This window comes from Cervus elaphus, chromosome 27 (genome assembly GCF_910594005.1).
Source record: "Cervus elaphus chromosome 27, mCerEla1.1, whole genome shotgun sequence".
NCBI lineage: Eukaryota > Metazoa > Chordata > Mammalia > Artiodactyla > Cervidae > Cervus > Cervus elaphus.
The window spans coordinates 42077815-42102158 of NC_057841.1; the positions used below are offsets into that span (position 1 = coordinate 42077815).

At 43.2% G+C, this 24344-nt stretch overlaps 1 protein-coding gene across 4 annotated transcripts in view; it reads right to left on the reverse strand.

The window, feature by feature from the left end:
• Nucleotides 1-24344, reverse strand: part of EPB41L3 (erythrocyte membrane protein band 4.1 like 3) — a 225077-nt gene that overhangs the window by 136871 nt on the left and 63862 nt on the right. The window contains exon 1 of one of the 4 annotated variants that reach the window (XM_043888991.1): nucleotides 1246-1933. The exons of 2 other annotated variants lie outside the window; for them this stretch is intronic. The gene's annotated coding sequence lies outside the window, so the exon portion shown is untranslated. Of the gene's footprint in view, nucleotides 1-755; nucleotides 790-1245; nucleotides 1934-24344 lie in introns of those variants that run through there. One more of the 4 variants, XM_043888994.1, reaches the window with a different exon arrangement.

Below are 24344 nucleotides of genomic sequence, written 5' to 3' on the forward strand. Positions count from 1 at the left end.
CAATTCCGCCAGACTGATGTAAAAAAAAAAGACTAAAACACCAAGTTAAACACGAAATGCAAGCGACGCATGACAGGGCTGCCTGGCCCTCTCAGGATTTCTCATGCCGGCCTCCAGGCGTAATTAACAACACATGTTCTCTTTATCTTTCTATGTGTTCTGCAACCATCCCAACTTTAACCCTGGGCTGGGACTGAAGAAGGAAAAAAAACCCTAGACAACTTGGAGACCGCTCCCGCGGCGAAGGACCACTGGGGCAACAGACTAGGTAACCACACCCACCGCATTGCAGAAGCCGTGAACTTGGGGTGGGGGGGGGGTGGGGGGGAGAAGGGCGAGAGAAGAGGGGAGACCCCAGGCAGCGGGGGCCCCCGCGGCAGGCACCGGGAAACACCCGCCCGGAACAACTGGCGGAGACCTCGACTCCCGGGGTCCCGAGCCCCGCGCCCCGGCCTCCCCGCCCCCAAGCCGCCGCAGCGCCGCCCGCGCACACGTCTCCCGGGGCAGCGCAGCCTCGCGGGCGCCAGGTGAGCTGCGCCGCCCCCGGGTCCCCGGCCCCGCAGGTGCCCGAACACCCCCGCACCCCAACTCCACACCCCGTTAGGAGGACGCTGCCTCCTCCCCCTCCCCGGCCGCCCGCTGCAGCCTCCGCCGCCGTCCGGGGGCCGCCGCCCGCCCCACTTCGGCGAAGCGGACAAGTTACGTAAAAGCGGCGGCCGCTTGGAGCGCAGATGCTTTGTGCGAGCGCACCTTACCGGCCCCGCGCCCGCCGAGCCCCGCGCAGACCCTCCGCCACCGCGCGCAGGGTTCCCCGCGCCCCGGGCGGCGCCGCAGTGTCGCCCCCGCCCCCACCCCACCCCGAGGGGTAACTCAAAACATGGCGCCCGGGACGGGTGTGGGGGGGCTCGGAAACTGACCGAGCAGGGGCCAGCCGCCCCTCTCGGCCGGGGCTCCGGGGGAGGCCCCCCGGGCCGGAGGCCGGGGCTCGGGCCGCGCGCCCGCCCCGCGATGCTGCAGCGCAGGGCGGGCGGGGCGGGCACGTCCCCGGGCGCGGCGCCCCGGCTCGGCCCGGCTGTTGGGGGGGTCCCCGCGGGGGTCCCGGCAGGCCGGGCGGGGAGGGTGCCCGGCTCGCGCGGCTGAGCGGCGCCGCAGCCACGCGCCCGCCCCCGGCCTCCGGCCAGCCCTGCGCCCCCGGCGCCCCCGCGCCTCCCTCAGACCCCGCGGCCCCGCAGGCAGAAAAGTTACCTGGGCTGGGCCGGGGGGCCCGGGCGCGCAGCGGCGGCGGCGGCGGGGGGACCGGCTGGGGCGCGCGTCCTCTGCGCGGCGCGGAGGCTCGGGCGTGGGGAGGCAGCCGCAGACGCGGGCGCTCGCCGCGCTCCCCGCCCCCCTGGCAGGAGACTCGGGAGGCTCCGCGGGCTGCGGCGGGGCACACGCCCAGGGACGGCGCCGGAGCCGGCTCGGCCGCGGGGGAGGGGGCGCTGGGGACTTCAGGGCCGTCGCGTCGCCGCCGCCGCCTTCTTCATCCCGGCGCGGGGTCGGGCTGGGGAGGACGCCTCCAGACCGCTGCCAATCGCCTGAGCCTCCGGGTTTCTACTGCGATCACTGCTGGGCTCTCTGTCCGCCCCCCACCCCCACCCCTCCCAGACACCCCCGGGAGAGTGGGGGGAGGGCATACCTGACCTTCAGGTGAGTTATTTACTGGCTTGGGGACTGCAGGTTCCCCCCACCCACCTTTTTGAAAGAAAAAAAAAAAAAAAAGAAGTCAGATTGGCGGCGTTTTGCACCGGGTGGGTGTCCCAGAAAGACTAAGTTAATGGAGAAGATCTGAATTAGAGGTTGAGGCTGGTTTCGTGTTTTTCAGGCAGCCTCCTGCTCCCCACCGTCTCCCTCTCCCCAACCTAAAGCTCCAGTTACAGGTGGTCTCCCCGGCCTAATGGGAAGTCCTAGTTGATAGCGCTTCCCACGGAAATGGCGGGGGTTGGTGAGGGGAGTGGTTTGCAGGCAAAAGAAATTATTCCTAGTTGTCTCGCAATATCACAGCCCTAGCCAAGTAACCAGGGCACATTTATTAAAATGTTTAAGGGCTTCTCCAAATACTCCTAGTCGCCTTTCTGGGGCTCACCGACTCATTCAGGGAGGGGGAAAAAATGGATTTACACAAGTAGTGCGTTTACTATCGAGTGCCAGATACGTGGTGCAGTTAAATGGCTGCGGCAGAGCTTCTGGACCGGGTCTGTCCGTGACGCCCGTGTTTCCAGGACAGGGAAGATGGCAATAGAAAGGGGAGAGGGGTATACAGTGCAGGGAACCATATGCAATGTCCTGTAATAAACCTGATGGAAAAGAATAAAAGGGAGGGGCATTTTTCAGACTGTATTAGAAACAGTTGGAAAGCTGTGGTTCCTATGTATCTATGGAGTTTATGGGCCTGCATTCTGTAGGTTTGCAGCTTTGGGAAATTTTGAGGAAGAAAATGTGACTTGAGTCATGTCATAGGAAAAATATTCTGATAACACTGCAAAGACTAGAAAGGATGGGCAGACAGGAGGCGAGTATGGCATTGTTCCAAGGACCAGAGATAACAAAGACCTGAACTGTCTTCTAAGTGACAGACAAAGGTGACAGTTCAAATACTGGTTGTGTTTGGTGATGACCTATGTTAATTTCCTATGGGGGCCACAAGAGTGTTTAGAGATATATATACACAGGTAACATCTGTGCACATATGGCGGTGTGTGTTGCATATGAGATCTATGAATAAAGAAAGGATTTCTTTTCCTTTTTTATATATGCACACTAAACCACTTTCCTTTAAAGTGGACTTGAACAAATTGTATTGTTTACAGTATACACTGCATTGGCATTATCACTGGAGATACAGATGGTTTCATATTTTCATTCATTTTATTGCAGTACTTTTGCTATTTTTTTTTAATTGAAAGTAAACTGCTTTCTCCCTGACTGATGAATCTTGGATCTTTCTAGTGATGGAAAAAATCAGCAGTAGTGTATGAATATCTATTTTCTTGGGAGAAAATGTTCAAATACTAAATATTAGTTTTAAAAGTTAAAAGTACCTAACTATTCATCCTAATACTGCATGAATTCGAAATTTGGAGAAAAACCATACTGCTGCATAGTTTAATAGTTAACCTCGGAAGCAATTATTATGAAACTCTTTGGGCTTGACCACAGCTCTCTGCTATTCTTTTTTGTTTTTCCTAGCACACACATGGAGAAAAAGAAAGGCCAAACAGAAATTCAGGAGCATCACAGAGCTAGCTCCTTCGTACTTGATTGTATCTCTGTAATAAACACTCTTCTTTGTACCTTGTGAATATCATGCCAAAGCCGCTGCTAGTCATCTGTCTCCCCACAGTGCCTCACTGGGTACATTGCAAGCAAGCAGTGAACACTTTTGCTAAATGAATAAATGGACATGGAATAAAGAACTAAGTTGTCACTTGGACGGTTCTGTTTCCTCACAAATAAAGGACTATTTCCAAAATGCTTATGTTTCAAAATCACTTAGGGTTTCACAAAATAAAAAGACACTATCACATATTAATGTTGTTTAGTATCTGACTTTTTTGTGACCCCATGGACTATAGCCTGCCAGGCTCCTCTGTCCATGCAAGAATACTGGAGTGGGTTGTCATTTCCTTCTCCAGGGGATCTTCCCGACCCAGAGGTCAAACCCATGTCTCCTGCATGGTGTTTACCACTGAGCCATCACATATTAATACCTGCTGAGTAAAAACAATAATGTAAAGACTACACTTATGAATTATAACTCTCTGGGAAATAAAATAAGGAGCTCTTCCACCTGGAAAAGAGAAGAAAAGCAAAAAGAAGGTAAGGTGATGATGCCATTATAGTTGATGGTGTTATATTCGTAAGACACTAATATTAAACACTACATCCCTCCAGCTATCAAAAATAAAGCCACTCTACCCCCAGAGAGTTTGATATTATCTGTGTAAGACCCCTCATGGTGCTGCTTCAATGGGTTACAGAAAAGTAGTTCTTGGGTCAAAGAAATGCCTTTCATACAGTCCCAGAGTGAGTGCAGATTTGGCATGAGTACTTAGATTCCAGATTTTCTGTGTTCATACAGGAAATGCTGAAATAATCCATGAATCAGGCAAGGATGACCCCATGCCATGACTCCAGCCCAGGTCTTAGTTCTGGTCTCTTCCACTAAGAGAGAGGCTTACCCTACAATGGGCTTCCTGAGATTGCTCTCTTGTAGGGAAGATACAGGCTTCCCAGCTGGCTCAGGGGGTAATGTAGGAGATGCAGGATTGATCCCTGGGTCAGGAAGATCTCCCAGAGAAGGAAATGACAACTCACTCCAGTATTCTTGCCTGGGGCATCCCATAGACAGAGGAACCTGGAAGGCTACAGTCATAGGTCACAAAGAATTGGACACAAGTGGAGTGACTCAGCATGCATGCACACAGGGAAGATACATCACTAAAGGCCAACAGGCCATCCAGAATTCCAGCCATGGTCCAGAAAAAAGGGACATAGCTCACTTTAGGCAAAGTATGTGTGTGACCTCATCCCAGACTGTAGAGACAGGATTTCCCATGAACCTCCATTCAGCCACGAGTATCAACAGCATGCTGACTCTGTGGTACGTCCTGGTACCCTGCTACCTGATGAGCAACGACAACTCCAGTCTGATGGCCAAGGAAAAGGCAGCGTTTACCAGCCTCATCAACAAGACTCTAGGGAGAGATGATGGAGAGTCGGTCTAGTGAACCCACCAGGACGTTGCGCTCCAGCAGGAGGACTGGGAGAACACTGAGGCTTGACCAAACCTGGCAGATGTAGCCGTTCTAACAGGTGTGCACCCCCGTCCATGATCTCAGACCACCTTTTATGAAAGCATGTGTTTAAAAATACCTTCATGCCCTCCAGTCCTTTCGGCTGACTGTTCCTCATCGTCAATTGTCCTAGTAAAATGCGAACAACCCTCGCAGTAACTAACTGAGGCTTATTTTATGCTCATGATAATCTCAGGCACCTAAATTGCATAGCAAGTCCTTGAAAAGAGGACACACAGTCTTCAGTCATGGCATTACCAGAGACCATAAATAAGGGAAATCCAGGCATGAATGCATAATTCAGAAGCAACAAGCTTATTCTTCTGAAATGAAAATCCATTTGAGAGTTTCTGAGTTCTAAGAATAGTGTCAAGTTAACAGCTTATCAAGGCTTCCAGATGCTTCATTCTGAGTTTGTATACATCATTTCAGGGGTCTGCGTACATGCAGAGCACAGATACAGAACGAAATTTTAAAATGCAAGTACAAATGCAGCACAAACTATATAAAAATATGTACATATGAGAGGGAGCAAGTTTAGACCTGCTAGCACATCATTTGTTTTTGTTTTTGTTTTTTTTTTTTGATGTTGAAGACTTATTCTCGCTCCTCTCCTTTATTCAGCTATTTTTAAAAACATTTTTATTTATTTCTAATGGAAGGATAATTGTTTTACAATATTGTGTTGGTTTCTGACATACATCAGCTTGAATCAGCCATAGGTATATGTATGTCCCCTCCCATTTGAACCCCCCTCCCACCTCCCATCCCATCCTATCCCTCTAGGTTGCCACAGAGCACCAATTTGAGCGCCCTGCATTATACAGCAAATTCCCACTGACCATCTGTTTTACATATAGTAGTGTTTATGTTTCCATGCTGCTCTCTCCATTCGTCCCACCGTCTCTTTCCCACCCCATGTCCACAAATCTCTTTTCTTTATCTTTGTCTCCATTGCTGCCCTGCCAATAGGTTCATCAGTACCATCTTTCTAGATTCCATATGTATTCATTAGTATATGATATTTGTTTTTCTCTTTCAAACTTATTTCACTCTGTATAATAGGCTGCTAGCACATCATTCTTAAAAATCATTCCTATTCATCAAAATTCCATATTTTCCTCCTTTCTACCTTTGTACTCTTGCAAAAATATTAGTCAAAAAGACAAGGCTAATACATATCATGTAAGTTTCATTGTTTTAAAATATACCCTCATTAAATAATTTTTTACTTGCTTCATTTGTAGTAAACTTTAGAAAGTAATCTCAGCACTTGTAAATAAATAGCATAATTTCTAATGATAAAATTTTAAGGGTTAGTCTAATCCTCAGTTCTTTATAAAGTTTAAATGCTCAATAACTATTCTCTTTCCCTTAAGTAAAAATAAAAATCCATTAAGAATATTTTATCTTTGGGCATTTTGCTTATAATGGCAATATATAAATAATGGAAGTTGGCGATCTGTAATATTAAGAAATCCAACTCCCAAATAATTCACTGTCTGAGACCATATTGATACCCCAATAGATGATCACTGTTGGGTTATGCCAAGACACATAACATTTTAACCACTTCACCCCAAAAGACATGACATAAATGCCAGCAAGCCCCTTAGTCTCCTGAAAAATTGTAAATAATCCTAGCCAGCTATTCTATTTCATCCTAACCGGAATTAACAAGAATGAACTGAAGAAGAAAAAAAAAAGGTAATATGACACATTCAGATGTCTGGTTTATTAGCTTGTTGACTCTGTCTGCAGGTTTACATTCCCCACTTTAGGCAAACAGGCCATGGTTAACTCCGTAAATTAAGGAGTATGTGGCTATAACTACTCCCAAGAAAAATGCCAACTTTGCTGCTTGACTTGATTCCTGTTTTCTAGGACTTTTATTTGCCATTTCTGATTGCCTCCTTGTCCATGCATACTTAACAACCTGAAAATAGTCCACAGCTTCCAGAATGTTCTGGGCATCAATGAAAACATCATTACAATATCTGTGTCCCTTGAAATAAATCTGCTTAATAGGTCAAAGCCATCTTTAAAATCTCCGCTGTTGACTCTCCTGTTCAAGATGTTTATCAGGCGCTTGTCAGAACATCCAAGAAGGGCTTATTTGCGGATGATGCAAATCTGAGGAGAACATCAGAGTTTCTCAATTCAGGTGGTTTGTGAAGAGTTTAAGTTTCTTATTTCCGTGTCAACCATAATCTTGGAAAGCTTATAAGCACTCACACCACGTATATCAGAATCCCCCGGTGTGCTTGTTAATAAGGTAGACTCTTGGGTCCAGTCCCAGGATAAGCAAACCGGAACCCCTGGGGTGGGGCCAGAGAGCAGGCACTTTTAACAAGCTCCCCAGCTGATACAAAATCACACTTGGTTTTGAGGACCAGTGGTCCAGGACACCAGTGTACAGCCGTAATGACACAGGTGACAAGTTGATGTATTATTTGCATAGCTGTTTTATAGAAGGTGGGACAGAGATAAGTGAGAGACAGCCTCCTTCAGCCACATAGAGAAGCAGAACTATAAGGAAGCTCTGCCATGACAGTCAGCCCACATTTTGCCATAAGAGTTATTGCCTGGATCCTGTCGTATGCGTCAATTTGCAACAGCAGTTCATTCGCAGTAAGTATAGTAATAAATAACAATGAAAGATTGTTCTGTGCCCAGTTCCAGCAATAATTGGATTAGATGCCCATTTATTGAATATGGCAATAACACTAAACTCTGACCTTAATTTCCAAGTGCACAAAACATCCTGACAGAGTTGCCAAGGGATGTCTCCAAAAAACGGGAAATGGAGAACTAATTGCTGGCAATTTGGGTTAAGTTTGAGATTTGACTCTCCCAAACCCAGCAAATAGAAACTACAAAGTATTCACACTGTTTGCTAGAACATACATATGCAGACAGGTATCCCTTGTGCTGATCAGTGAAAGCTAGTGAACCAAACAAATTGACCAGACACTACATCTTTCTATCCTTAAGCACAAAGTGAGGGGTTTTGTTTCTGAAAAACAAGATCATTACTCCCATTTCTGTTAGTCATTCAGTTGTGTCTGACTGTTTGCAACTCCATGGGCTGTAGCCCACCAGTCCATGGAATTCTCCAGGGGAGAATACTGGTGTGGGTAGCCATTCCCTTCTCCAGGGGATCTTCCAGACCCAGGAATTGACCCTAGGTCACCCGCATTGCTGGAAGATTCTTTATCATCTGAGCCACTAGGGAAGCCCTAAGAATACTGGGTGGGTTGCCATTAATATGTTGTTAGTTTATGGGTCTTGTATTTTTCATATCAAGTTGTAAGGTTTGGTTTTATAGTTGATGAGACCTACAGATTGAGAAATTTAAATCTAGTTTTACATCTATATATATTTAAGTAACAAAAATATGACAACATGAGGGACATCAGAAATATTTTCTTTCTTTAAAGGTATATTAAAGAGTGAGATTTCAGCTCAATAAAAGATAATAAATCCTAATATGAACCTGCTGGCTTATGAGCAGTAGACTCCAGCTGGCAGGGTCAAGGGTCTCCATCTGGATACCAGATGACATCTGTCAGTAATGCCCCAGAAGAGATTCCTCTTACAGATGGACAGTTTGGCAAGATCATATTTACAGTCCTGTTTACCCCTGAGATCAAATTGTTTTCCAAGTGTTTGCCATGCAGGAACTAGAGCTTGCTCACAATTCTTCACTGTTGAGGTAGCAACACAAATCTTAACTTCATTAAGATATACTGACTGAGATATCCAGTGTACATATTACATATACATGTTTTACACACACACACACACACACACACACACACACACACACATATGGGGCTTTCCTGCTGACTCAGCAGTAAAGAATCTGCCCGCAATGCAGGAGATATGAGAGACTGTGGCTTTGATTCCTGGGTTGGGAAGATCACCTGCAGAAGGAAATGGCAACCCACTCTAGTATTCTTGCCTGGAAAGGAGCCTGGCGGACTACAGTCCATGGGGTCACAAGAGTTGGACACAACTTAGCAACTAAAGCACCACCACTATATATATACGTACATGCTATGGAATAGCCTACAAAACTATTTTATAGGTTGAGATTAATCTGTGATTGGTTCATTGCTTTTTCTCTTTGAATCTGAAGACAATTTCCACCACTGTTTCCTTTCCTACATGACCTCTCTGATCCATCAACTCTAATCCACTTGTCCCACCCTTGCTCATCAGACCTTTATCTCTGAGTTATGTTTTATTGAGTTGCATTAAGTGGATGGCCACGATGTGGTTTGAGTCAAGGTACAAGGATTATAAATGGGAAACCGTTATATTTCTAAGCTCTTTTCTGAAAATTTCCCAACTATTTCATTCTTTAACAAAATCAAGCAGGCACACCCTTGCCATACCACATACATATTCATGAATGCCATTATATCTTGATGAACAGAGTATGGAATGGTGTTTTTAAATTGTTGTGTGACCTTGAACAAATTTCAGCTTCTCTTGATATCAACATCCATTGAAATATTCCTCCCATTTTCTGTCTTTTTAGAAGACAGAATGGTTCTCAACCATGGTGGTGCATTGGAAGAATGAGGTAGGGGAGATTTTAAAAAATAGCAACTGAAGTTCATTATGATGGAGGCATGAGAGATACATATGGCCTTATTATTATAATTCTTTGTACTTTATGTACGTTTGAAATATTTCATGATGAAAGTTTAAAAATACTTAAAAAATAACTGATGCTCGAGATCCACCCCCAAAGCAATGGGATCAGAACCTCTGGGGAATGATGAGCAGATATCAATATTTTAAAACATTTCTTAAGTGGTTTTTAAGGATAGGCAGAGTTGAGAAACAAGAGCAAGAGAAGACTAAAGCACAAAATTAAACAATATAAAGAATTCCTCAAAAGAAGGATACCATGAAAATCAAAAGTAATAGTAGCCACCTATTTATACCTTCAAGCAGAAGTCACTGGATTAAACATGCATGTACCCATTATCCTCTGTGAAGCTAGTTGTTTTTTGAACACATGTTCAGTTTTCCTTGGCAGTGCCTGCCATCAGATTTGTTGATACTCGCACTCTTTAGGGGAAACTATTACTGTAGCTGGCTGCCCATTTCACAGTAATGTGTCAATAAAATGCTGGCATATTTAACAACAGGCATAAAGAACTCATAACACTAAATATCATGACTAGAATTTCAACAACTCTTCAAACACCCCAAAGAAAAAAATATTCATGGTTTTATTCCAAGTTCCTGCATGAAGTAGAGAAAATATACTTGTGCACTCATGAGTATCTTGGATGGTGGATGATTCCAGTATGTGATCAGAGGTGTCTAGTAGGGACTTGTGTCTAAATAAATATAATCTTAATGTTTTATGACTTGAAGCTAGTGATTTCCCCCAGGGGTGCTCACACATTGGGATTCTACACCATGTGCCCAGCTCAGTGATCATGATTTTTTACTAAGAGCCAAAATTCATGGAGCATTTGCCTTGTGCAAGCAACTGTTTTATGAGCAAGTCTATGAGAATACCTTGCTTCACCATCATGAGAACCTTATGAGATAGATCCTATGATTGTCCCTATTTGACAGAAGGGGGAAATGAGGCAGAAACAGGTTCAACAATGTATCCAAAGTCACACAACCATGACCAGTAGAACCAGGATATAAACTTGGATGGTCTGACTCCCAAGCTAGACCCAAAAGGCTTCCAACTCTAGAGTCACATATACATACAAGCACACACATATTTAATTAAATTTCATGAAACTGGCATTCTCTGTTTTTTTATTTTCAAAAACAGTAACTACAATAATGTACGATAATGAGAAGACACTGAATTAGCTATGAAGGCAGGGATGCATGGGATTAAGGAATTACCATTTCTACTACCTGACAATTTTATTTTGAAGCCTGTGCTCTTAACCACAGTGCTCAGTTGTTCCTACAGAATTCCATCAGTTCAGTGCAATTTCATCTACAAATTTAAAAAGTTGTTCCCACATGGAATCCGCATATTCCAGCTTCCCTGGTGGCTCAGATGGTACAGTCTGCCTGCAGTGTGGGAGACCCGGGTTTGATCCCTGGGTCGGGAAGATCCCCTGGAAGAGAAAATGGCAACCTACTCAAGTATTCTTGCCTGGAAAATCCCATGAACAGAGGAGCCTGGCAGGCTACAGTCCATGGGGTTGCAAATAGTCGGACACGACTGAGCCACTTCACATTCTTTCTTCCCACCACACCTACTACTAGCACTCTGGGGCAAACCATCACCATCCCCCTCTGGGTACCTGTAAGAGTGTCATCATATGTATCTCTCTCTTCTGCCTTTCTGAGATTTTTGTTGTCATTGTCCAAATGGAAGATACTGTGATACTGATGAAACAAGCCAGGTCCTGTCACTCACGTTCAAAGCCCCCAAAGACCTCTAGACCTGCATCCTCTGCCCTCACTGTTCCGGGCTCCTCTGCCAACCACATACCCTGTCTCTCTCACTCTGGCTCCTTGCAGATCTTCAAACAAGCCAGGCACAGCCCATGCCCAGCTCCTCTCTCCGATATGCTGACACCCCATCTTCAAATCTGATCACATGCCATGTCCTCAAAGAGCCTGATTGTAAATGACGGACCTGATTATAAACTGACCCAACACTCCCACCCTGCATCTATCACACCCAATATTTCCTTACTGATTACGTTTATGTCTGTTCCCCTGCGTTCTCAATGTGAGTCCCACAAAGGCAAGGGTTCTGGGATCCTATTCCTGGGTGTCCTGGCCACAGAGAACAGTGCCTGGCAGAGGGAAGGCTTTCAATTTGTGTTTGTTGAATGAAAGAATGAAGAAAGGAGCAGGGATTATAAAAGATGGGACTCTAAGGAGAAGAGTGATTAGAAGGGCAGGAAGTACTGAACTGCAGAGTTAGGTTGCCTGGGATTGGGGTTGGACACCAGAAAGAAGAGATTCAGAAGGATGGAACTAAACATGAGAAGGAATGGATGTATGGTTGAAACGTGTGCAGAGTTACAAGCAACATACTTCCTCCAGATCCAATGGTGGAACTGATCTGGTCAGAGTCTCCCAGCCACCCTAAAAGGCTGCCCATCCTCACCTTGAACCAACACAGATGACACCAGCAGGGTGCATCTCTCACCACATCCTCAATGATGAAAGTCAAGAATGGTGTAGCCACCGCCCCAAATGCCACTTAACATCAGGAGGAGATTTAATGAGCCCTTGTCCTCTCAGGACAAAAGAAAATGTCACAGGATCCAGGTGGGACCCTCCTTACTCATCCGCACAAACAATGGGGATGACCACTGCAGTGGGAGTTGTCGCATCAGCTGGAGCAGAAGTGTCCAGACTAGAATTGTTTCTCACATCCATGGTTGCCATGGTGATATTTATAAAGATGTCACCATGATCAGTCAGTGAATACTTTTAAGAGGCTTCTGGAGGATAAGAAGTTACAATCCCCCCTCCGTCTTCACAAATCACCCTCATCCCACTTGCTCCCGATAAATGGCTCACTTCTTTTGATTGCACTTGGCATGCCCATGAAAGATGAGTCTCACATTCTGTAATTTCAGGCTTGAAGCCTGTACTGTGTTTTTCCATGCGGTCTGCATTTTGGTTTTATTCAGTGATTCATGGTGCCTGTTCAAATGTCACCAGATCAATCCTTCATCTGCCAAGAATGTCTTCCAATCCCCAGCCTCTTCCTTCACCAGGGCAACAAAGGTCTAAGTCCTCCTACCCACTCTGAAAGAAGTGTCCTTGTATATTACATTGCCAAGTTTATGCCACAGCCATACTTTAAATAAATCTTAGGAGACAGAATATCTTCATCACTCCCTGTGCCCCACATCAGTAGATTGCAAGCCCTGTGAGCAAAGTGGGTATATTTTTCTCATAGTTGTACTTTCCAGTATGAGTAGCATGGCACATTAACCCTAAGAAACTCTGAAATAACTCCTAGCACCAGGCACTAGAGGGCCAAGTCAATGATGCCATCATCCCCAGCCAGGCACCTTAGAAACCCTGGGTCTTCCTGGCACCTCACTCCCCATCAGCTCCTTTACCCACTCTATTACTAAGTCCTTTGCATTTTACCTGAATCTCCCGGATCTGTGCACATCTCCCCTCTCCACTCTCCATGCTGGAACAGTCCGTTCTCCAGTCTCCAGTTTCCCTGACAAGAGTGAGCACTCAGAGACATAAGTGGGTTGCTTAGAACATGAACAACCCACTGTTCTCAGGGCAAGGACAACTCCCTCTATTGCAGCCTCAGTGCTCTGAGTTCTCACGGAGCTCCTGACCCACGTGCCCTTCCTCTGCTCTGTTCAGACCAGCTGCTTTCCATTCCTCTTTCCTGGCTTCCATAACTGGGTCACAGATCCTCTGAAAGTGCCGCCATTGCAACTCTGCATGGAGGCTAAGACTGATGAACCGCTGTCTGCCTTTGCTAGAATGAGATCCCAGTCGGGAACCAGGTCTGCTGCTCCTCACTGCTGTGTCCCTGCCGTGCACACTGCCTGGCATGTGGGAAACGCTCAGTGAATAGTTATGATAAGTGAACGTCAACAGACTCTCGTCATTGGAGACGGTATGGTCCATGATGGTTAGGTGTCTACCTGCACAGGTGGTGGCGAGGGGCTCACTACTTATGGGTACAAAGGAAAAGCAAATGCATAAACCTGGACTCCACGAGGCCTTTAGGATCTTGGATACATAGGTAAGGCTCACAATGGGCATTTAAATATTCATCTGTATAGTTTGTGCACAGGGACTGAGCAGGTACCAGAACCTTGCTATTTCTCCCAGTGGTGTGGCAGGAGCAGGGACACTTCCACCTGAAATGCTGCCCACAGACTGGGGAGAATGATGCAATTCTTCCTTGGCCCAGAGCATCAGCCTCTGAGCTTCGCCATTGGTTCACATTCACTCTCTCCCTGTCAGTGATCAGTCCTGGAAGAGGAATTAAAGAACAGGTGAGGAGGAGCTGTCGGTACAGCCATCAGGGATGGACCGTGGGGAAGCCTGGCCGAATTGGAGTCTCTCTGTCTGTCCCTGGATCCTCATGCTGGACAGAGTATTGGGCCTGGAGTCAGCCCCCTGACTCCTCCATGCGCCAGAGCCCTGACTTGGCTTGGGCCGTGGTGCTTCATCTCTTTGTATCTGCTTTCTCATTTCTAAACTGAGTGACTAACCTGCTTCAAGGGCCACTGAAAGGACTGGATGACATAATGTAGCAAGCACTTAGTGAGCTCTTAGGTTCATAGAACGGTGATGGCGTTAAATGAGATTACAAGGGCAGCTCACACTCATACCTTTCGGCCACGCTTCCTCGGCCAGTGCAGCCCACAGGTTCCTGACATCTCCCTCCCTCCATCTCACCTCTGTGGGCTCGCAAGATACAGAGGCAGAGCTAAGTGCCCCTGGAGAACCAGCCCACTTGATAAGGTAAAGAAGGATGGCTCCTCTGTCTGTGGAATTCTCCAGACAAGAATACTGGAGTGGGTTGCCATTCCCTTCTCCAGGGGATCTTCCCAACCCAGGGATCAAATCCAGTTCTTCTGCATTGCAGGTGAATTCTTTATTGTCTGAGCCACCAGTGAAGCCCTCAACCTTTGGGAGGTGTGTTGAACTCATATATCCAGTTCATGAGGAGTTAGGAAGAAGCAGCAAGGAGTCCTTATTAGCTAATCTGACTCAGTTCTGTTGCTCAATGGAAAGTGGTAAATGCAGGAAGTCATATCTGCTCAGAGCCAAGAACTTATGTATTAACACATTGCTGCTCCTAACACATTTTCCCCCCCAGTCTTGCCCCCATTGCTGGAAGCATTTTTAAAGCACTTATCTGAGACGTTCTCAAGAGCATGTGTCAGTATTTGGAAGTCCCATCAAAAACTGCAAATACTCATGTTGCTGAAGATAGATATATTTTTTTGAAGGAGACAAAATGATTTAGCACCAGACTAATGAACAAAGGGATCAACTGGGGTCAGAGCCATTGGCCGTCAAAAGAGAAAAAAAAAAAAGAAAGACACAAGCCTGGAGTTTTAACTATAAACACATTCAACTGAGTTCTTAGAAGAGTTTAATGGACTAGCTTGGAAGGAAGTTCAAAAAGCAGTTCCAAAAAGACTCTGAGCCACAGAACCATCTCTACTCACAAACATAGCTATCATTTATCGACAGCCTACTATCTGCCAGGCACTTGATAAGTATGTTACATACACTCTATCACTTGAGATTCAGAAAACCCCTAAAGCTATATTGTACGGTCTCATACCTGAGAAATTCAGTCCATGCCCAAGGTCACAACCAAGATCTTACAGATAGAACTGCACTTGTCTGCACAGAAGTATTTATTTGGCAGCACTCTCGTCTCCCTCTCCAAGAAGACAACATTCCTTTGAATGAATGTTCTCTGATATATTTGCTAAAAAAAAAAATTTTTTCATATAATGGCCAAGCTTTCTGTAATCCATGCAAACATAGAACCCTACAATAACCATGCAGGATTACTAGAACCTGGGACCTTGAAACAGGGCTTTGCTAGTGGACAGAAATTTCCAGTGTCAGGGGGAAGCACTCTGAGACCCTTTCAAATGGGAAGCAGAAATGAGCCTACAAAAGTCTCAGAAATGAGTAAGAGAATGGGATGTGTATCCAGCTCCCATTATGTTTACAGGGAGGGTCTGAGCTGCTAGTATGAAGAATAATTACACGTTAAATTTAATTATATAGAAGCTGCACAGACTAGGTGTTAAAGGGTTGTGTTTAAACCTGACTCTGGAATCTCTAGTGCTCAGTTGCTTTGGTTATGTTCAACTCTTTGTGACCCTAAGGACCATAGCCTGCCAGGCTCCTCTGTCCATGGGATGTTCCCCGCAAGAACATTGGAGTGGGTTGCTAAGCCCTACTCCAGGGGATCTTCCCGACCAAGTCATTGAATCCATGTCTCCTGTGTCTCCTGCTTTGCAGGTGGATTCTTTACTGTTGAGCCACTGGGGAAGCCCAGTAAATTATCCTTCAAGGCCTCAGTGATTTCAGTGCAAAGTGGGAATGACCACATCACCCTCTTCCTAGGGTTGCTTGATAATCAAATACGTTAAGTTCTTCCTAGTGTGTCTAAGGCATAGGAAGCCCACTATAAATGTTAGCTCTGATTATTCATATTGATGTAGAAACACATTCATTTCCCCAAGGGTCATTATCTGGGAGAGGGCACCACAGGAGAGACATTCATATTCTACAAATGTACTTAGTTTTTAGCCGTGGTGCTTTAATTCAATTAGACTACATCAAGTCTGAGTTTTTTGAACTTTACAAGAATTTTCCTTGCCAACATTACACAGTGTCTGAAATTAATTAAATGATAGTTTCTAAAGTAAAAAGTTTCCAGAACCCATTTCTGTAGAGTACCTCAGAAAAGAAAAATTTGGCATGCATTCCTTATGAAGATGAATATACATTTCTTTTTTTCCTGTGGAGAACTTTGTGATCTTCAAAATATTTGGCAGCAGTTTTATCTTTATGAAGTCAAGGCAGCCACAGTAATTCCCAAGTTGATCAGGAGAATAGATGATGATGTTTTTCTATCATGAGATGTTCTCATATCATTAAGTCTGGACTTTTAACAGACCTATTTTCAGATTAATGGAGAAGAAAAATTTCCCTTGGTTCCTAATTTAGAACATCAATTTTATGCAAAGAGGGAGAAAGTTATGGGTACCTGGAGGACCTGCCTCAACTACAGGAAGTCCCCATTGCCAAGAGAGCCCTGCTTCTCCCCCATCTTGGGACACCAGGAGAATCTTATATAGGGGCCATCTGTGAAATCCTAGCTAACTGAATTCTCACCAGAGATAGGATCCCCAAAGCAAAGTTTCATAGCTGCCATGCAAAAAAACATCAATTCAGTAGAATTGAAATACTAGAGTTTAGCTCTAATACTTTGTCCACCTGATGCAAAGGGCCGACTCATTGGAAAAGACCCTGATGCTGGGAAAGATTGAGGGCAGGAGGAGAAGGAGATGACAGAGGATGAGATGGTTGGATGGCATCATCGACTCAATGGACATGAGTTTGAGCAAACTCCAGGAGATAGTGAAGGACAGGCAAGCCTGGCCTGCTGCAGTCCATGGGGTTGCAAAGAGTCGGACACAACTTAGCAACTGAACAACAATAGCAATCCATTCTTCGAAAGGATGAAACAGACCTCCATCCAATCACCTGGAAAGCCAACCTCGAAAACAGTCTGTCTTCTGAGCTCCAAACAATCAATCTACAAATGAACCTATGGATGTCAGTGTTTATAAATTCATGGTTATTTGGATTGATTTGAAACCTTCTTGCAGTTCATATCAATCAAGCAGTATTTACTTAGTTGCTTCTCTAGAAAAACTAATGAATACTAAACAATATTACTGATGGCTTAATAACTACCTCAGAGTCTTGATATGTGATCTAAATAAAATATTTTTCACCTACCACATAATTAGCAATTTTGAAAAAGATGAGAGAAAATTTCATGATATTGCACCTATATCACAATGTTAGATATTATAGTTTAAAATTTGCCTCCATGCATGCTAAAGCATGAACATGCTATTTCGCCTACCTCTATAGGTAAGCTATTTTTTTATTTGCCATCTTATTTTGAACTTTGGCTCAAACTCTACTGTACCATCCAGACACGAAAATGTATGCACCTCCAGTGACCTCCCCAAGATGCTCCCTGCAAATCCTCTTGGTGTCTGTGTGTTGGATCAGGTTTTTCCTCAACTTTGAGTTTCAGAAATGCTGAAAGTAATCTAAAGTGTCTGTATAAGAGGGCGAAATAAAAATGGTGATAGCACAAGAGCTAATTAAAGTTCAACCTAAAATTAGACGGGTTCCCTTGATTAATTGCATAGTAACTGCCTGATGAGTGAAGGAGTGAAGAGGACATTCATAGTCTATACTCGTCTAGATGCAAGAACTTTCAGAATGAAGAGCAGGGACTTTCCTAGCTGTCCAGCGGTTAAGAATCCACCTTGCCATACAGGGAGTGTGGGTTTGATCCATGGCCTGGGAACTAAGATCCTACATGCCAAGTAGCAACTAAGCCCACACGCGTATCACAACTACTGAGCCTGTGTGCAAGAACTAGAGAGTCTGTGGGCCAAGACAAAGATCCCACATGATGCTGTGAAGACCCCAAGTGCCACAACTAAGACGTCAATGCAGCCAAATAAATAAATAAATATAGGGGAAAAAAAAAGAATGAAGAACCCTTATTCCGAACTTAAAATTGGTTGTTTAGAAACAGTTCCCCCAGGGAAGCATTTAGAAAAACTAAACAACTTTGGCAACACAAACTGCCTGATAAGAGTAACTTTTTAATTTTAACTTTTTCAAACTTAATTCACTCTGTAGGAAGAGACAACCTGTTACTGAATGAAGTCAGAGCCTCAGGTGAAGTACAAAGTCTATCTGAATAGGGGAATGAAGCCTGCAGATCCTAACAGTTCTGGAGAACACTGCAGGATACCCCACTGCACCATTCCAAAAAAAAATCTACATTTGTTCGGGTACATTGATCAGGAAGGGGAACATCTGCATGTTTATTGAAAGGAAATTGAATGGCAGGCCTTGTTATGTGACTCAAATGTTATGTTCCATACTTTACATGGTAATTTCCAAGACATTATATTGGGGGGAAAGAACAAAGAATGTATTATCTTCTGCGGTTTTCTTATGGCCACACATGGCAAATCCTTCAAAAAGGCTAGTGATCCACTGAATGAGATGTCGAAGGAGAAATTTTAATTTTCAAGTAGGATACATAATTAAAAATCATACAAACGTGCTTCATATGCTGAGCATGCAGCAGCTTTTGAGCCATAAAGAAAGTGCCTAAAAATAAGTTGGGGGGCACAATGGAAGGGACATGGGAGCTCCTAAGAGCCTAGACTGAAACAATTTGAGCAAAAAAAGGAAATAAGGATGATACTGGAGTATAACCCAAAGAATCAAGTAAATATCCATGACTCCATACTGTTATAAATAAATGACTGACAAAATAAGTGGAAATAGGAGAAGGCACAACTCTTACAGAAGAATTCCAACTAATAATTGTAGGATGAATGAAGGAAATAGAAAAATCACCAGATCCATGGATGAATGCCAGAATCAGGGATGAAAGTTTAAGTTTCAGAGTATCTCCTCACAAATATTTATTAACTACAGAAGGATGCATGTTATCCTCCTTATAGTTGGAACCACCTTAACTCAGGTGATAAAAGTTGACATCGTCAATAAAATTAACACAGAGGTCACAGGCTCCCTGACATGATGCACTGAGAGGTCACGTCACCTGTGGAGGTTCTTCCCCAAATGCATGACCTCAGTCTATTCATGGGAAATATGGGGCTTCCCTGGTGGCTCAGTCAGTAAAGAATCTGCCTGCAATGCAGGAGACCCAGGTTCCATCCCTAGGTTGTGAAGATCCCCTGGAGAAGAGAATGGCTACCCACTCCAATATTCTTCCCTGGGGAATTCCAGGGACAGAGGAGCCTGGCGGGCTACAGCCCATACGGTTGCAAAAAATTGGACATGACTGAGCAACTAACACTTTCACATACATGAGACAAAGCCAAATGGAGGGACATTCTACAAAATATCTGGGACGTCAAGGGCTCACTGTTTTTCTAGCATTTGCCTGTAAGGGTGTCATGTCATCAGACTTCATGGCACTCACTTAATAACCAAGCCACCAAACAATTATCTTTGGAAATGATTTAAATGACCATAGAGGAAATCCTATTTGTCTTAAACAGTACCACACACAGAGAAACATAATGCAGTTCAATTCGTTGATATTTTAAGACTATTTTAGACTACTGATTCATAACATAATACTTCCATCTTTCAGCTTCTCTATCTAATGGGCTTGGTCAAATAAATGACTTCTAAGAAGAACATGACATATACCAAAATGCAAAATTTTGCTCTAGCTCAATTGTTGGAGTAGGGAACACATTTTAGCTATCTATTAACTTGATTTGTGGATGTATCCAGCAAGCAGGGAATTTTAGAGAAGCCAACAAGGGGTGTTGAGGCACCAGGACAGGAAAAGCAGGGATACTGTATCATCCCCAGGCTGACTGATACAGTAAGGAGAGGAAGCTGTTAATAGCACTCACTGTGAGCTGAAAGGCAGGGAAGAATCCATCCAACGAGAGTAGAGCCAGTAATATTTCCTTCCCATTTCGTTTACCAGAGAGCGCTGAACAGAGTCCATTGTGCTACATAGTAGCTTCTCCTGAGTTAACTGTTTTATATGTAGTAGTGTGTATATGTTCTGGTGGCTCAGATGGTAAAGAGTTTCCCTGCAATGTGGGAGACCCGGGTTCAATGCCTGAGTAGGGAAGATCCCCTGGAGGAGGGCTTGGCAACCCGCTCCAGTATTCTTGCCTGGAGAATCCCATGGACAGAGGAGCCTGGCAGGGTACAGTGCATAAGGTCACACAGAGTCAGATACAACTGAGGGACTTAGCACGTACTCACTTGTATATATCCATCTCAATCTCCCAGTTCATCCCACGCCTGCCTGCCTTCCTTGGTATCCAAATGTTTGTTCTCTATGTCTGTGTCTCTATTTCTGCTTTGCAGGTAAGTTCATCTGTATCATTTTTCTAGATTCCACATAGAAGTGATATTATACAACAGTTTTTTTTTTTTCTCTCTTTCTGGAAGTATAGTTGATTTACAATGTGTTAGTTTCAGGTGTACAGCAAAGAATATATGTATTCTTTTTCAGACTCTTCACTCCTATAGGTTATTATAAAATATTGAGTATAGTTCCCTGTGCTGCACAGTAGGTCAAACATAGAATATTATGTCACATAAAGTGAAAATTGAAATTCAAATTTCAATTTACATACCCATTTTTTTGCAGAGAATTATGATAGGTAGTCAATAAAATACTTTCAAGCATAAAAATACCATATGAGGGTTATACTCTATAGAGCAAGTAGAAAAAAAATTAAAGTTTAAGGAGAAAAAGAAATGATGCAAAATATCTGCAAAAGAAAAGCTTGTTCCCGTCCTTGTAGAATAGATGGCCAGTAGGAAATTGCTAGGGCTTCCCCAGTGGCTCAGACGGTAATCTGCCTGCAATGCAGGAGACCCAGGTTTGATCCCTGGGTCAGGAAAATCCCCTAGAGAAGAGAATAGCTACCCACTCCAGTATTCTTGGGGCTTCGCTGGTGGTTCAGATGGTAAAAAAATCTGTCTGTTACATGGGAAACCTGGGTTCAACCCCTGGGTCAGGAAGATCGCTACAGAATTTAAAAGATACATATAGAAGAGTGATGTACTTGTTTGATTATGAAAAGTATCATATATACATGAGAGCTAAAACTATGTGTGATATAACCATTTAAATTTGACATGAAAAAATTTAGTGTAAAAGCATTTAGATACAAGCCTAAAAATGGACAAGGGGTACATAGTTTCTCAAACTTTTTCTAGGTGACATACAAGCAAAAAGTATGAAGATCATTGGTCCTCAAGGGAGTATTGTCCCATCCATGCTCGAAAGCTGCCCTTCTCCTTCCACTGTGGTTTATACCAATTCTTCCAGATGGTAAAGAAAAACAGTCAGATATGAGAGAAAGCAAAGGCTTTGTTGAATATCAAAGAATGTTTTCACAACACTAGATGTGAAAATATGGATCTAGATTTCCCAGAGGTCTCTCCACATTTGCTAGGGTGCTCCCTGGGGTATACTCAAGCCCTGATTAAATGCAAAACATCTCTGGGTGATACTGATGATTTGTCAACAAGAGGAGAGACTAACAAAGTTACAGTAATGTTCCTAGCAGTATATATATACAGACCATTCCCAGGATCTCTCGTGGAGGAAGCATGTAAAGATTTTTGTTCTTCAAGTCCATACTGTCAGATCCCCGGATTTCCAAATTAAGAAGTTGTTACTAAATATGTTGTTGTGTTACCCACTTCTTCAAGGAGACTTGGCATAGCCCCAGCATGCTTTGAACTTAAGAAATTCTACAAGAAACTCAAGCTGAACAATGAGAAAAAGAAAACTAAGGCTTTCAGTTATAAAAACTTGAGGAACTATTGAAAAGATTGAGTTTAGTGCTGATTATGCAAGCTCCTGCAAGATCAAGTCAGTCATTCCTAAAGGAAATCACCCCTGAATATTCAATGGAAGGACTGATGCTGAAGCTGAAGCTCCAAATACTTTGGCCACCTGATGCAAAGAGCCAACCCATTGGAAAAGACTCTGATGCTGGGAAAGATTGACGGCAAAAGAAGGGGGCGGCAGAGGATGAGATGGTTAGATAGCATCACCAGCTAAATGGACATGAATTTGAGAAGACTTTGGGAGATAGTGAAGGATAGGGAAGCCTGATGTGCTGCAGACCATGGGGTGCAAAGAGTCGGACATGACATAGCAACTGAACAACAACAAACAATGGAACTTTTCCACAAATACAATTTTATAAAATGTATCTTGATTATAATCAGTAGATTTGATTGGGTAATGTTTCCTTTTAATGGGACTGCATAGTTTTTCAGCACAATTTTCAGTAATCTGGAATAGGAATTCTCAAAATTAGCCCTTCAGATCTAGAGGCAATCTAAAGAAAAAATGAAACAAAATAACAGCAGAATTTGTTTTGGTGAGCAGAATGTTTTTAGTTTGATGGTGTCATTTTAAAGAGGGTGGCCAGCCACCTCCCAATATTTTTAGCAAGTATTGGTACTTATTGTATGAAGTTAATCAAATGTTTACTACCAATCACTCACTTTCTAATTTGGAATCACTGTCACTGTTGGGTGTATGACCAAAACAGCAATTAAGAGTCAGCAGGGCTTGTGAACAATTAGATTAAACTTCGCTGAGATGTAATATATAATACAACACAGTTCTCAGATTAGTGATGCCCCTGTTGTGAATGAGCAGCCCACCTGAGGGATGAGAGGGAGGGGTGAGAGGGGAACATGTTCTTGGCCTCTTAAGGGGCAACCGTGTTTTACTACACAGTTCTTAACACTAGGTTAGGTGACTAACTCAGAGATGTGTATTTCTTTTACCCAGAGGTGAAAACCTTGCTTCTTTTCCTCTGTGTATTTCCCAGGCACACACAGCTTTCAATAGCTTACTTTCACTTCCTCTGAGTGGAAGATGTTTATCTTGTGTCCCTAGTTGGAATTCTTAATATATTTCCCTGTGGCAATATATTGGTATAATTCATACCAAATCTTAGGCATAGTGAAATTGTGGTACTTTTTTGCTCTTAAAGGGATATTTATTAATGAAAATATTAAATCCAACTGGATATCTAAAAATTTTTAATTTGTATATAACCAATATGACTAAAAATATACATGGTAGAAACTGACAGAATTAAAAAGAAATGCAAACATCTAAATCACGATTGATATTTATCACACTCAGTAGCTAATAAAAAAAAAGAAAAATTGTAGTCATATGTTAGAATTGGTTCAAAATTTTACCTAAATGTACCTATTGGGCATAGATAGAACACTACAACCAACAACTGCAGAATATAAATTCCCTTGAGACACACAGAATATCACTGCACTAAGGTGAATAGTGTCTCTCTCCAAAAAAAAAGTTTATCCAGAAACTCAGAATGTGATCTTAGTTGGAAACAGGGTCTTTTGAAATGAATTGCTTAGAATGAGGTCATGGGGGATTTGTTTAGTTGCTAAGTTGTGCCCTACTGTTTTGCGACACCACGGTCTGTAGGCCACCAGGCTCCTCTGTCAGTGGGATTTCCCAGGCAAGAATACCGCAGTGGGTTGCCATTTCCTTCTCCAAAACCGTGGTACTTTTATAGCAAAGTTCAGCTATGCAGCTAGATGAACTTTGCTTAGAGCTGAAGACATACCTCTTCAAAACTTGTAATCAGTGCTGTTTTCTATGTTTCCTATTTATGATTCAAGCTTTCTAAAATGTACACTAATGAGTCTTTTTTTGTACTCAGAACATTAGAATTTAGTATGATAAATTTTTTGGTAATTCACTCTTTTTTAATTAAGTGTAGTTAATTCACAATGCTTTGTTAGTTTCAGGTATACAACAAAGTGACTCAGTTATATATATATGTATATATACATATATATATATATATACATATATATATATATATATTTTCAGATTCTTTTCCATTATAGGTTATTACAAGATATTGAGTATATTTTCCTGTGCTATACAGTAGGTCCTTGTTGTTTGCATATTTTAAATATAATAGTGTGAGTATGTATATGTTAATCACAAACTCCTAATTTATCCCCCTTGCTCTTTTCCCTTTGGTAAACATAAGTTTGTTTTCTATAGCTGTGGGTCTATTTCTATTTTGTAAATAAGTTTATTTGTGCCTTTTTTTTTTTTTAGATTCTACATATCATCATATGTGATATTATATGATATTTGTCTTTGACTTACTAGTGAGT